At 42.9% G+C, this 14077-nt stretch overlaps 1 protein-coding gene across 2 annotated transcripts in view; it reads right to left on the reverse strand.

The window, feature by feature from the left end:
* LOC115474112 (microfibril-associated glycoprotein 4-like) overlaps nucleotides 1–14077 on the reverse strand; it is a 78098-nt gene that overhangs the window by 23517 nt on the left and 40504 nt on the right. The gene's annotated exons all lie outside the window — the stretch shown is intronic.

The following is a 14077-nucleotide window of genomic DNA, read 5'->3' on the forward strand; positions in this document are numbered from 1 at the left end:
CTTTCCCTCCTCCGAGCGAACTCCATTCACCACCACCCTCTGGCGCCTGTCCGTCAACCAGTTCCTAATCCAGTTCACCACTTTGGGTCCTATCTTCAGCCCATCCAGTTTATTTAAGAGCCTCCTGTGGGGAACCGTGTCAAAAGCCTTGCTGAAATCTAAGTAGATTATGTCTATAGCACATCCACAGTTCAATTCTCCGGTTACCCAATCAAAGAATTCAATGAGATTCGTTTGACACAATTTCCCTTTGGTAAAACCATGTTGTCTCAGATCTTGCAACTCATTTTCTTCCAGGAAATTCACTATCCTTTCCTTCAACATCGCTTCCATTACTTTTCCAATAATCGAAGTGAGGCTTACCGGCCTGTAGTTTCCAGCTTCTTCCCTATCACCACTTTTGTGAAGAGGGACCACCTCCGCCGTTCTCCAATCCCTCGGAACCTCTCCCATTTTTATGTTGGTGGTATATACAGGACTTTATTATAGTACTGTTGTGTAAAGCTGTTTTTCAGGCAATGTTTTAATGTAGTACAGTACCATATCTATAACCTGGTTATGCTGCTGTGTTTTTCGAACACTGTTTTTCATATTGTTGGTGGTTTAATGTTTACAAAACCAGTACAGTATATACTACAGCACTTTATTACTGTTGTGTAAAAATATGGTTTTCAAGCAATGTTGTCATGTGGTACAGTTGTGCAATACTATATTGTACAGTATTTTCTAGCAAGTTTATGTGCAAATTCTTTCATTGAGAATGTTACAACAGTGGTTCAGGTAATACAAAAAACTTATTTTGCAACACACTCTATTTTTCTCAGGTTTCTGTTATGTGTTGCCCCATGCTGGAACTAAACCCTATATTTCCTATAGAGGGATATGTATTCACTATTTGCAGTTTTAAGGAAAAATAGGTACAGCTGGAACCTAGCCAACCCCTATTTCTCATAAGTACATTTTTTCGATATTCGCAGTTTGTGGTGTTTTCTGGGAACTATACCATCATGAATACCATGAACAGACTATAGTCCAAAGGATTCTACTCTGATGTATATGGGGACACTCTGCTTCAGTTTAACCACAGATTAAGCATGGGTATGAGCCTGGACCTCCATTCCTCTGCTTCTATAAACGAATGTATATCTAAGGAAGCAACATTTATGACTAGGACTTTTCTAAAGACAAGGCATTGTTTGCTTGCTGTACTCAGTTCATCTCCAGTGGTTCATCATTGATTTTTTATGATATGCTTTCTTGCTCTACTTTGAACAGTAAATCAGAATTGATTGTATGGATGGTTAATACTGCATTACCTCATGAAAACATTTTCCTTTGAAACATGGCGACGCCCCAGCTTACATGTCGGACCTAATAGACCTACCACCCAGGAACGCAAAGAAATCTTCTCGTACATTCCTCAATCTTCATCCCCCTAAGTGCAAAGGCCTGAAATACAAACTAATGCACTCATCAACCTTCTCCTACATGAGCACGCAGTTTTGGAACGCGTCGCCATGTCACCTGAAAACGGTCTATGAATTGACCAACTTCCGTAAAGCATTAAAACTTATCTCTTTGACAAGATATATCACAATGAGCAACACATGTAACTGTACAACCTTAATACATCCAGCATTATCTTATAATGCCTTCTGCTCTTACACTATCATGTATTTCATCTTTATGTAACCCAAAACACTCTGTAAAGCCAAATGTATACTCTCTTCTATTTCAGTATCCATGACGAATTGTAAGCCACATTGAGCCTGCAAAGAGGTGGGATAATGTGGGATACAAATGTAACAAACAAACAAATAAATAAATAAATAAATAAACTTCCTGTGTTTCATTATGGAGGCTTAGCCTAGTGGTTATGGCACCACTCTTGATATGCAGAGGTGGCAGGTTCAAATCCCACTGCTGTTCCTTGTGGTCTTGGGCAAGTCACTTAACCCTCCTTTGTCTCAGATACAAAATTAGATTGTGAGCCCTCCAGGGACAGAGAAATACTCTGTGTACCTGAATGTAACTCACCTTGAGCTACTACTAAAAAAGGTGTGAGCAAAATAAAATTGCAATATTTTATTTTGTTGATTTAAAGAACTGGTTTCCCATTTATCTTTCAATGAAGCATTATGCCTTTTCCTTGTTTCATATTCCATTAGGCTTTACACCATTCATTCCACTAAGGAAGCAATGAAGAGCACTCCAAAGAATAATTAAGATTTTCCTCCAAAATTAGGATGGGGCACCAGTGGCGTAGCCAGAAGGCAATTTTTGGGTGGGCCAACAGGTTGGATGGGTGGGCACTAGAGTTGCCAACTTTTTTGAAAGAGAAAAAAAAAACAGCAACCACTCCCTACCCCACTCCCCATAACTTCAATGAGGGTTGCAGTGCAGGCTTCAGTGGCTGCAGGGGTACTTAAGTCTCATAAGTTTATTCTCAGCATGCCACTTTTAACGCTGCCCTAATACTTAATGGAACTTAGTATTACAAAGTACTTTCTATTTGAGACCATACCCTACAGTAGAAGTCCAAAAATTGGAATGCTGGAAATCCAGACCCCCAAAAACTGTGATATCCAGACCGCCCTATAATCTAGACCTCTCTCTCCCTCCCTCCTCCCCCCCCCAAATTCAGCTTCTTTCCCTCTGCAGCTTATTCTCACTCACTCTCACCTGTTAAGAAGTCTTCCGTGCTGCAGTGCCAGCAGCAGGCTAACTTAGAGGAGGTTGCCTCTGGCCTGCACCAGGCCTTTCCCTCTGACCCTTCCCTCCCTTCAAAAAACAGGAAGCAGCGTCAGAAGGAACGAAGTTGCCACCATGCTGTTGGTTCTCTCCACTGAGCTTGAACTGTACAGAGGGCATCTTTGGTATCAATTTATATAGCGTGTGTACTCTGTGAATCATATTTGTAACCCCTGAGGCACACGCCATGCTGCATCGAAACATGGACCGTGTCGGGTCTCTTGAATAATCAATAAAGCATTTTCTCAGCACCATCACCCCAGTTGGTTTAATCTGTGGTCAGCCTTTACTCTTCATGTGCTGTGTGGATTCACCGTAGAGGCTTCTTCTGTTTGGTACTTTTAAACGCTAGAGACACCCATATATTCATATGGGTGATTCTAACGTCAGTGAAAGCTAAAAACAGTACTGTGCCTATAGCACAGCTTAGTAAATAAGGCCCTTAGTGTAGAAACTTGTTAAAAAGGAAGGCCTTTAGGAATTTACCGAATGGCAGGTAACTGGTGATACATTTTATTTCACTTGGGATGTCACGCCACCATTTGGTACCCAGGCGTGAGAAACACCTACTTAGTATAGATTTATATTTGATATTTTTGAAGCTAGGGAAGTGTAGAATTGAATTGAAGTTGGAGCTGTATTGCAGGTGGAAGATCTATTAAATCCAGCATATAGTCTTATGCCAACCCACAGATTATTTTATGGATGAACGTGCATGTTTTGAAAATAATTCTGGCTTTGATAGTGAGCCAGTGTAGCTTGAGGAGTAGAGATGCCCTATCAAGCTTGGAACCTTTGTTAAGCTAGTCTAGTGGCAGTGTTAACAGGTTTTTTTTTTTTTTATTTAAATTTTTATCATTTACAAGTTACACTTATAAAACTGAAAACCGGCAAGTAATACATTTACATATTGGTTTTACAAAGAAAAAGAAAAAGCACTAGAGCTTTCTTAAGCCTTCTCAGACCACAATACACTACAAGGGGGCGAAGAACACATTGTAGGAGTATATTTAGAAAGCATAAACCAAAACTTAGCAAATGGCCTATATGGATGTGTATATATGTTTTTATTGGCATTATTTATATGTTATATGTTTTGATTTGTAGTGTATTTATTGACCCCTGATGCAGATGCTTTTTAGCGTCGAAACACGGCCTGTGTCGGGTCGTTATCTCTGATATAATAAAGACTGTTGGACTCACGTCTCCAGTGGTGAATCGTCTATTAGTCTCTACTTTTGCCTTCTCTGACCTTAACCTATTTTAAACTCCGTCTTTAATATGCAGTCTATTTAATAATTTTCTTAGCTTCTATAAATGATTTCAAGTGGCTTGGGTCAAGGAAAACATATTTGTTACCCTGGTATTTCACACAACATTTGCAGGGATATGCCAGTAGAAATGAGGCTCCCATCACCCTAACCTCCTCTCTAAAAGCCAAAAAGGCTTTACGTCGTTCTTGAGTAGTCTTTACAACATCTTTTGTCCACAAAAAGTTTTTGAAGAATTTTTAAAGTATACTTTCATCAAAGAATTTAAATCCTGTTCGAAGACAAAAGAGATGAGCAAAGTCCGTCGATCCTTAACCTCCGATAATGAATCTTCTAGAAGCTCTGAAATATTCAAAGTATCAATTTCTTGAGAAACTCTATTATCAGTTGATTTTGAAACAGGAAGATAGTACAATTTATTGACCAGTGGGATTGCAGCTTGTGGATATTTAAGAATTTCAACCAGGTATTTTTTGAAAAGGTCAAGAGCCGAAATCCCTCTGGCCAATGGGAAATTTAACATTCTTAAATTCAGTCTCCTATTGAAGTTTTCAAATTGTTCTATTTTGCAAGCAGTCATAATTTTGTCTTTAATCAACATCTCCGTAGTAGATTTTAAAGTTTGATGTTCAACTTGAATTTGTGTTACTCGAGTCAGCATGTCTTGCTTTACGTCTTCAAGGGCTAAGGTTAGAGAGTCTACTTTGTTTACCAGTATAGTAGTTTCCTGTGATACTTTTATGACTGTAGCCGTTAAATTTTGTAATATAGTCCAAATAGACTGCAGAGTTACCTCCCTGGGAGCTTCCACGTCTGCTTCCATGATTGTATCGCCTGTGTTCTGAGGTGAGGAGCTGACGATCAAGGCTAAACCGCTACCGACTTCCGGTGCTGTTAGCCGTTGTATCTCATCTCGAGAAGACGCAGGGCAGGGAGGTGTAGCGGATTCCAGCGGAGAGAGTGAAATCTCATTCCCAAGCGAGGCTGTCGCTCCTCCGGTAGCCTGAACAGCGGGACTCAACGCTCCGGTGTTAGTCCGGGGGTCGGAAGCATAGCGAAGAATCGTCTGTTGGATTGGCGACGAGGTTCTTGCCGGCGGCAGCACGGCCTTCACCATGGCCTTTCTTTTAGAATGCGGCATTAAGTTTCTTAAGGTAAAACAGTTAAATTGCAAAACGAAGGCTCCAGTCCTCACAAACGCTCTCGCCCACACTCCGACTCAGGTCGCCATCTTGACTCCGCCCCCTACCCTCGTTAACAGGTTTTTGTTTTTTTTTTAGTTTTAGTTACAAATTCCTTGCTCCCTAGGTAAAGGGCATTACAATAGTCTAATTATGGTAAGACCAGAGTTCGGACAAGTGAACGAAAGGTATTTGGTTGGAAAGAAAGGGCTAATTCTCTTCAGTTTCCAGAGGGACTTGAAGGCTTTGGCAACCATGGCATTGACTTTATCCTCACCATGTCTTAGCTTATTCTTCTTGGAAAAAGAAAGATGATAAAAACTACTGGAAACCCACCATCAAATACCTTATCAAATTCAATTTTTTTCAGAACTAATCATTGCAAAATATAGCTACAATAAACTTGCTAGTAGGATGGCTGGTTTAGATATTTTTATTTTAAAAAACCTTGGAGATATATAGAAGATAGCGAGATAAGGAAGGCTAGTAGGATTATCTCAATTAATGTTGTAATGTAACTGTCTATACTGTTGTATAAGCTGATCAATTTGCATTGTTAAGTTTAATTATCTTTTGATGCACTGAACCTGATTGTATTCTTAGAATAATACTCTGTGAGCCACATTGAACCTGATCTGATTGGGATAATGTGGGACATAAATGAAATAAATATTGCCTCTAATAAAAAAATAATCTTCTGTAGCCTTATCAGCAGATGCTGAAAAAGTATTCAACAGAATAAAATGTCCTTATCTTTTTCATTATCTTGAGTCATTTAAGTTGCTGAGACGCTCACAGAGGGTCCTGTGCTGGACTCATGATTCCTAAGGGAAATGTTCCTCCTGAAGAAGGAGTGTTCGAAATGCGGGTCTCGCATCAAGGAACAAAAGAGAGAAGGTGTGAAGAGTTAGAAGGTGCTTAAAGTCTGGAAACAGTATGTAAATTCCAGGAAGCCCTTGACACACTGCACTGATTCACTCTGCTGAACTAACACTACTCCAAGAAGAGTGCTGGAGAGACTTTGTTGTGAACACTGTGCTCCTGCTTGATGTGATTTAGAAGATTTTTATGATTTATAAGGACTATAATTTGAACCTTTAAGGACGATATCTAAGACACAAGTGGAAGATTTGAAATTGAGGAAACAACAATTGGGGAGCATGTACACAGATTATGGATATATAGAAATGTACCCACGGGTTTATGTGAATGGGTGGTGAAGTGAAGGGTGTGACTGGGCAAGTTCCGGAACTTACACAGCATAAGTGGTTTTATGTGATATATGTATTGTAATAAAAGAAATTAAATATTTTAAAGGAAGAACGTTTTTTGTGATATACTTATCTTTTTAAGATCATAAACTGGTTCAATCTAGGAGATGATTTTTCAAATTGACTTAAAATCCATTATTATTCACCAACCTCAAGAATCATTACCAACCCAATACAACTTATATAAATAGGTGGGAAAATGTAACAAATAAATACCTGTTTTGCCCAGTGGCTGCCTGCACTTGCTTTTCTGCTGGTATCCTGCATGACTTTCTTCTGTCTATACTGGTGCACTTCTGGGATGCCACTTGGAGGAGTGGCCTAGTGGTTAGGGTGGTGGTCTTTGGTCCTGAGGAACTGAGTTCAATTCCTGGCACAGGCAGCTCCTTGTGACTCTGGGCAAGTGCAGTCAGGGATGTCCAAATTAAAACAATAGTAATAGGGAGGTTCAAACCAGCCACCCTCTGATTACAAGACTTGTGCTCTAACCACTGCACCACTTATTCAGTTGCTTAGACATTCCTTCCATTTCCATTAAGTCCTTTCAAGTTTCTGTCAGACAATCACAGCTCATTTACCTGACATCGGTGTCAGCTAAACGAGCTGTGATTGGCTGACAGAAACTTGGAGGGACAATGGAAAGGGAAGGAGGTCTAGGCTGCTGAATAAGTGGTACAGTGGTTAAGAGCACAGGTCTTGTAATCAGAAGGTGGCTGGTTCAAATCCCACTATTACTATTGTTTTAATTTGGACGTCCCTGACTGCACTTGCATGTTTTTTTTTCTTTCGATTTTTGCTCTCTGCATGGGTCCCGCGCAGCACCAACTAAACTAAAATTGCTCCAGGGACCTGCATACTGCTGTCAAGGAGCTAGGTATGATCTTTGAGGCTGGCATAGAGGCATCTCGGGGGGACCAGTGCACTACAAATGCTGGCCCCTCCCACGACCAAATGGCTTGGATTAGGTCCATTTTTTAGATGGCCGGCAGCGGTTTCGATTATCGCTGAAAACCGCGGATGGGCATCTCTAGGTCCAGCGATCTCACCATTTGTGTCGTCTATCTCTAGAGTCGACACAAATGATGGGATTTCAGCGGGCCGAACCGTATAATCGAAACTGAAGATGGATGGCCATCTCGTTTCAATTTTATGGTTCGCTCCGCCTCTTCGCGGAGCTGTCTCCGGAGATGGACGTTTTTACACGTGGGCGTTCGCGTTCAATTATGCCCCTCCATATCTTTTTGGAGCTATGGTGACCAGAACTGAACTCAATACTCAAGGTGCAGATGCACCATGCAGCGATACAAAGGCATTATAGTATTTTTGGTCTTATTCACCATCCATTTCCTAATAATTCCTAGCATCTGGTTTGCTTTTTTGGCCGCCGCCGCACATGGAGCAGAAGATTTCAGCATATTATCTACAACAATACCTAGATCTTTTTCTTCAGCGCTGACCCCCAAGGTGGGCCCTAGCATCAGGTAACTATGATTCAGATTATTCTTTCCAATATTCATCACCTTGTGTTTGTCCACATTAAATTTCATCTGTCATTTGGATGCCCAGTCTTCCAATTGCAAATGACTGCCCATCTCTAGTGTCATAATCATGTAAACAGAAGTCCTTCTGCTGAGATATATGCATTCAGCAACCTTTTCATTAGCTTTAAATCTAAAGGTACAATTAATCAAAAGCTTTCTACAATTCTGTGCTTATAGGATAAAATCTCTCATAAATTTACTGCCAAGTTTTTCCTAAGACGCTCCTTCAAGTCAAATACTTTTTGCACGTATAATTTTTTCTTTTCACTTCTGGTAATCATTTTCCTTGTGCGATCCAACTAACTAGATATTTATATTATTTCACTTGTTCTAGTTTTGTTCTATCATCAAATATTTCTCCAGCAATGGAATTCTCTTTGTTGATTGTCATTTTCTTGGGATTCAGCTTATTCAATTGATCTTATGGGTTATGTATAATCCATTTATCATTCAAATCACATCAAAAATCATGTAAATTAAATTGAAAAGGATATTCAGCACAAGACAATATCTTACAAATATCTTCTAAAAATAAAAACAGCAGCCAAAAAGATATGAGGGAAAGAAGTGCCTTTTTAACTTGTCTTGGGACTAACAAAATTGATTAGTAGATCAGGTACAAGGTCAGTGCTACCTGTATTACTGCACTGTGCAAATGATTTTTGTGCTTCTTCCCCACTCACCCTCCCCCCTCCCCCAACAGATACACGCACATACATGGATTCTAATAGAGTAATCCACAAGCAACAGTTATGCCTGAACATTGCTTACAAGGGGTCAATGTGCTAGGGCTACCAGATTTCTGGAGGACACGTATTCCCATATATATTCCCAGTAGTGCTAATAGGCATGCAATTCATTTGGAAAAGGGGTGTTGTCTGGTACACTGTCCTCCTAACCATCTCAACTCAAAAGCATACTGCCTGATATTCAAAGCAATTTAAATGGCCAAACGAGACGGTCACGTGGTGCGATGCAGGAGTGAGGACTCGTGTGTGCTGAGCTCCTGCTAGTCCCCCGCATCTTTGCCAATTATCTGACCTCATCGGGGATCCGAAGGATTCAATCGTTTTGGGCTCGCAGAGCTGATTTTGGAGCTGCGCTTTGGCTGGCGATAGTGATCGGAGAAAGCGGGATGGCGGCGAAACTTCAAAAAAAAGAAAAAAGCAAGGCCGCGGAACCTAAGATGGCGGCCGCACCGCAATCGCCGAGTTCCAGCGTCTGCTCGGCATGGACAGCCGAAATTACGGCGGAAGTAACGGCCGCAGTTGAGGCAGCCCTGGACAAAAAATTGCAAGCAATATATGACAGGGCGGACTCGGCGCACGAACGCCTAGATGGATTTCATCTGGACCTGGACCATGTCCAGCAAAGGATTAGTGATATCGAGGACCGCATGGTGTCTGAGGTGCAGCCGGTGGAAGCCCTGCAGAAAAGGATTTTGGACCTGGAGAATAAAATCGATGATTTGGAGAACCGATCCAGGCGCAATAACCTGCGCCTGATCGGTTTGTCAGAGCAGATCCAAGAGTCAGAGTTGGGCAGTTTCCTAGAAACCTGGATTCCAACCACGCTGAAGTTGAATAATATGCCAGGCCCCCTGAGGATCGAGAGAGCACACAGACTGGGGCCAAGGAAACAAGGAGCGGAGCGGCCTCGGGCGGTGATTTTGAAAATCCTCAACTATGGGCACAAACAGGCTATTCTACAAGCAGTAAGAGCAGGAGGAGAACTTAAACATGACGGACAGCGAATTCTTTGCTTTCAGGATTATTCCTCGAGGGTGGCAACAGCAAGAAAGGAGTTTGCACCAGTGTGTACACAGCCTCATGAGAAGAAGATCAGGTTCGCTCTGGTATATCCTGCAAAGCTGAGAGTACACCATGGAGGTACAGTAAAGTTCTTTGAAAACGTGAAAGCAGCTTCTGCTTTCCTCCAAAACCTGATACAGGGAGACACTGACTGAAAGGTATTGCGGAGAGACGGGGTTCAGGCAAATGTTGTTTGAGGCCTGAAACTGGAATAAATGTTTGAAAGAAGACTCTATATGTCAGAGACTCTAATAGAGCCAGCCATGGCTTTGATAAGTTAATAAACAGTCTGCTAAGATTAAAATGTAAACTGTAACTACAATAAGGGTTCAAAAGTATACTGATCAAGGTAGATGGGGTACAATGTTTTGATATGTGAAGGGGAGAGAAGAGTTGAAAGTTTAAAGGTGGGTTCCCCTAAAAAGAGGGAAAGGAATCATTTTGATAGGGGCTAGTGCACCTATACGTGATGAGTTCCTTGGAGAACTCGAGGGAGTGGGTGAGGGTACAGATGAGGGGCGGGGGGCTAGGGTGGGAGGGAGGGGGGGAATTCTGCCTGAGTGAGCACGGCGCAAGTGACAGGAGGATCTGGGGACTTGTTGCTGGGGAAGACAAGTATGGGAGGAGGTGGAGGCTGGGACACCTTCTCTCTTATATTGCAATTAACTGTATTATTGGCATGCTTTTACCAGAAAATGGTTAAGGTGGTTTCCTGGAACGTGGGAGGCGTGACCTCCCCGATCAAGCGAAGTAAGATTTTACAAACCTTAAACAGACAAAAAACTCACATAGCAATGCTACAGGAGACACACTTAACTGGACAGGAACACAAAAAACTATGTAAATGGTGGGTGGGAGATTATGTGGAGAGCCCAACGACCAACAGAAAAGCAGGAGTCATCATACTATTCCGCAAGGGGCTCCCTATTGTCAGGAAGAGGGTGGTTACAGACCCGAAAGGTAGATTTGTCATGGTGGAGGTCCAAGTGCATAACCAGTCCCTGCTACTGGTGAATGTGTATGCGCCAAATCAATATGATAGACAGTTTTACCAAACCATAGTGAACCGGGTACATTCCTTCGACCAGATGCCTATAATTATGGGGGGCGACTTTAATTCGGTGTTCGATCCGCTATTGGACAGTACGGGGCCTTCTAGAGTAGGCCCAGTGAATATGAGAAAGGGAGTCCCAAAGCTATGTTCCTTGTTGGATATGGTAGATGCTTGGCGCTTGTTTCACCCGGGGGAGAGGGACTATGCCCACCTATCGAGAGCCCATGATACGCTTTCACGCATTGACTATATCCTGGTCTCATCTTGTACAGTCACACAACTGGAACAGGTGGAGATAGGACCGACCCAGGTGTCGGACCATGCGTTTGTGTGGATCTCCTTTTCTTGCGGGCAGGAGAGAGCACAGAGAGCCAGATGGCGATTCCCTAGGGAACTTTACTATGATGGGAAGTTTTCTTCTTATATACAAGCTCAGTGGCGTGAGTACACAGAGTTTAATAAAGACACTTATCAAAGGGACCCGGTATTATTTTGGGAAGCAGCCAAAGCCGTGCTGAGAGGCACCATTATCTCATATTACTCCCACAAGAAAAAAGCTAGGGAGGCAGAGATTCTCAAGTTGGGAAAGATAGTCGGGAAGGCACGACAGAGGTTTGGAGTGAAGCCCTCGAGCATACATAAATCTCAGTTATTAGAAGCTCAGTCTGCTTTAAATCAATTAATACACGCGAAAACCAAAAAATCTATTCAATACTTCCGATACCAATTATACAAGCATGCTAATCGTCAAGGGAAGCTGTTGGCCCGGTTAGTGCAACAGGTGGGAGGGTCACGTTTCGTTTCTCAGATAAGGGATGCAAAAGGAGGATTGCAGCATACGTCAGAGGGAGTGAATGAAGTCTTTAGGCAGTTCTACGAGACGCTGTACTCGGCGCCAGATGAGCAGGGACTTCAGGCGGAATGTTATATAGCTGGTCAATCACTTCCTAAAATTGCGGAGAGTCATCAAGATAGCCTCAAGGGGGATATAACAGAGGATGAGGTGAGCTGGGGTATCCGAGATAGCCCTTTGTTCAAGGTACCTGGGGGGGATGGGCTGTCTGCTGAATTTTACAAAATTCTTGCAGAGGACATAACACCATGCCTCACGGTGGTGTTTAATCGGTTCATACAGATAGGTGCTCTACCAGAATCACTACGAAGGGCCCAAATAGTGGTTTTGTTAAAACCAGGCCGAGACCCCTTGAGTGCAGGATCGTATAGACCTATTTCTTTGTTGCCTTTTGAGACAAAGTTGTTTGCAAAAATTCTGGCAAACAGATTAGCAAAAATTTTGCCACAGGTGGTGGAAGAGTCACAGGTGGGCTTCGTCCGGGGCAGAACAGTAGTACGCAACATGAGGCAAGTTCTGGGGGCCTTAGAAACAATACATCACCAGGCGAATCCAGCTTTAATAGTCAGCTTTGACGCCGAAAAGGCTTTTGACCATGTCAAATGGGATTTTCTGTTTGCCATCTTGCGGGCATATGGGATAGAGGGGTTCTTCCATGATGCAATAAAAACATTATACCATGGAGCGACAGCTGAGGTTTGGGTGAATGGAAGGGCCTCGGCCCCGTTTCAGATAGCCCGTGGAACTAGGCAGGGCTGTCCCCTCTCGCCACTTCTCTTCATTTTGGTGTTGGATCCCCTTATTAGGGACATCAAGCGGACAGGGGAGGTGAGAGGAGTGCAGATAGGGGAAGAGTCTTTTAAGATTTCAGCCTTTGCGGACGATCTGCTAGTAGTTCTAGAGGATCCCCAGGTTTCGCTGCCCTCATTGATGGAACTTTTTGCGGAGTTTGGGGATTTTTCTGGATTTCGGCTTAATCTAGAGAAATCAGAGGTTATGACCCTTAATATGAGGGAAGACCAGTGGGTGAGATTAAAATGCCCCTTTAAAAGAGCGGGAACGGCCTTTAAATATTTAGGAATCCAACTAACCAAAGACCCTAGACAACTTGGGGAGGCAAATATTGCACACTTGCTAAATAGCACAAGGGAGACTCTTGGGAGATGGGAAGGGCTACCATTGTCTTTGATGGGACGCATCGCGTTGTTTAATATGGTGCTGTTCCCTAAATGGTTATATTTTCTGCAATCAATACCGATTTTCCTTAAGCAAAAGGATGTAAGGGCACTACATAGTATGCTATCTAAGTTCTTCTGGGCTAAGAAAAGACCGCAAATTAAGTTTGAGTACCTTATGGGACAAGGGAGAGATGGGGGGTTTGGAGTCCCTGATATTAAACTTTATAATATAGCTTGTTTATTACGTCATTTAGGGGATTGGTACCAGCAGACAGAGGCATACACTCCGGTGGCCATGGAAAAGGCGTTGTGTAGGCCAAGGCATACTTTCTATATGTTACATGCGAGGGGGAAAGAAGTGGAGGCACATGCTAGATCAAGTGTTTTGATAGGACCATTGAGGGCGTTGTGGAGGGACCTGGCTAAGATTTGGGCCTTTGATGGTGGGTGTAGTAGGCTTCTCCCCCTGCAAGGGAATGACGCCTTTCGTCCGGGCACTGAAAATCTTGGAGTGAGGGAATGGGGTGAGAAGGGGATTGTATTTTTACATCAGGTACTGGAGCCTGCTGGAGCAATCAAATCCATGGAGGACCTTGGTCTAAATCCTACAGATTGGAGCTCCAGATTTGCTTACGAACAGGTACGACACTATGTAGCTTCTTTGCCTAAGAGGACGCTGGGTGTCGATGTGGCCACCAAGCTGGAAGAACTTTTGGAGGTACCGTCGGGGGACCCTGTATCCATCTCCCTGTTATATAAGCGATTGATAGCTACCCGCCCACAGAGAGATTTAAGAAAAGTGGCTGCTAGGTGGGCAGAAGACACACAGACGGAGGTCTCATCCCAGGACCTTCTGTGGGGGTTGAGAGGGGTGGGGAAATGGTCTAGGAGTGTAGAACTTCGAGAATGTCAGTTTAGAGTAATCTACAGAGCATACACGTCCCAGTCCCGTTTATACCGGATGGGGTATCTTGAATCGGCTCAGTGTAGGCGATGTGGGGCGAACCAAAGTGATTTTTATCATGCTTTTTGGCAATGTCCTGCAACTGAGGCTTTTTGGAGAAGGATACTAAGGTTCTTGGAAGGAGTTGGAGGATCTCGGATCAGGCGTTTGCCAAAATGCATTTTGCTGGGATGCCAGAGTCCGGTGGAGGGGGGTACAGCTT

Source organism: Microcaecilia unicolor, chromosome 7, assembly GCF_901765095.1.
Source record: "Microcaecilia unicolor chromosome 7, aMicUni1.1, whole genome shotgun sequence".
NCBI lineage: Eukaryota > Metazoa > Chordata > Amphibia > Gymnophiona > Siphonopidae > Microcaecilia > Microcaecilia unicolor.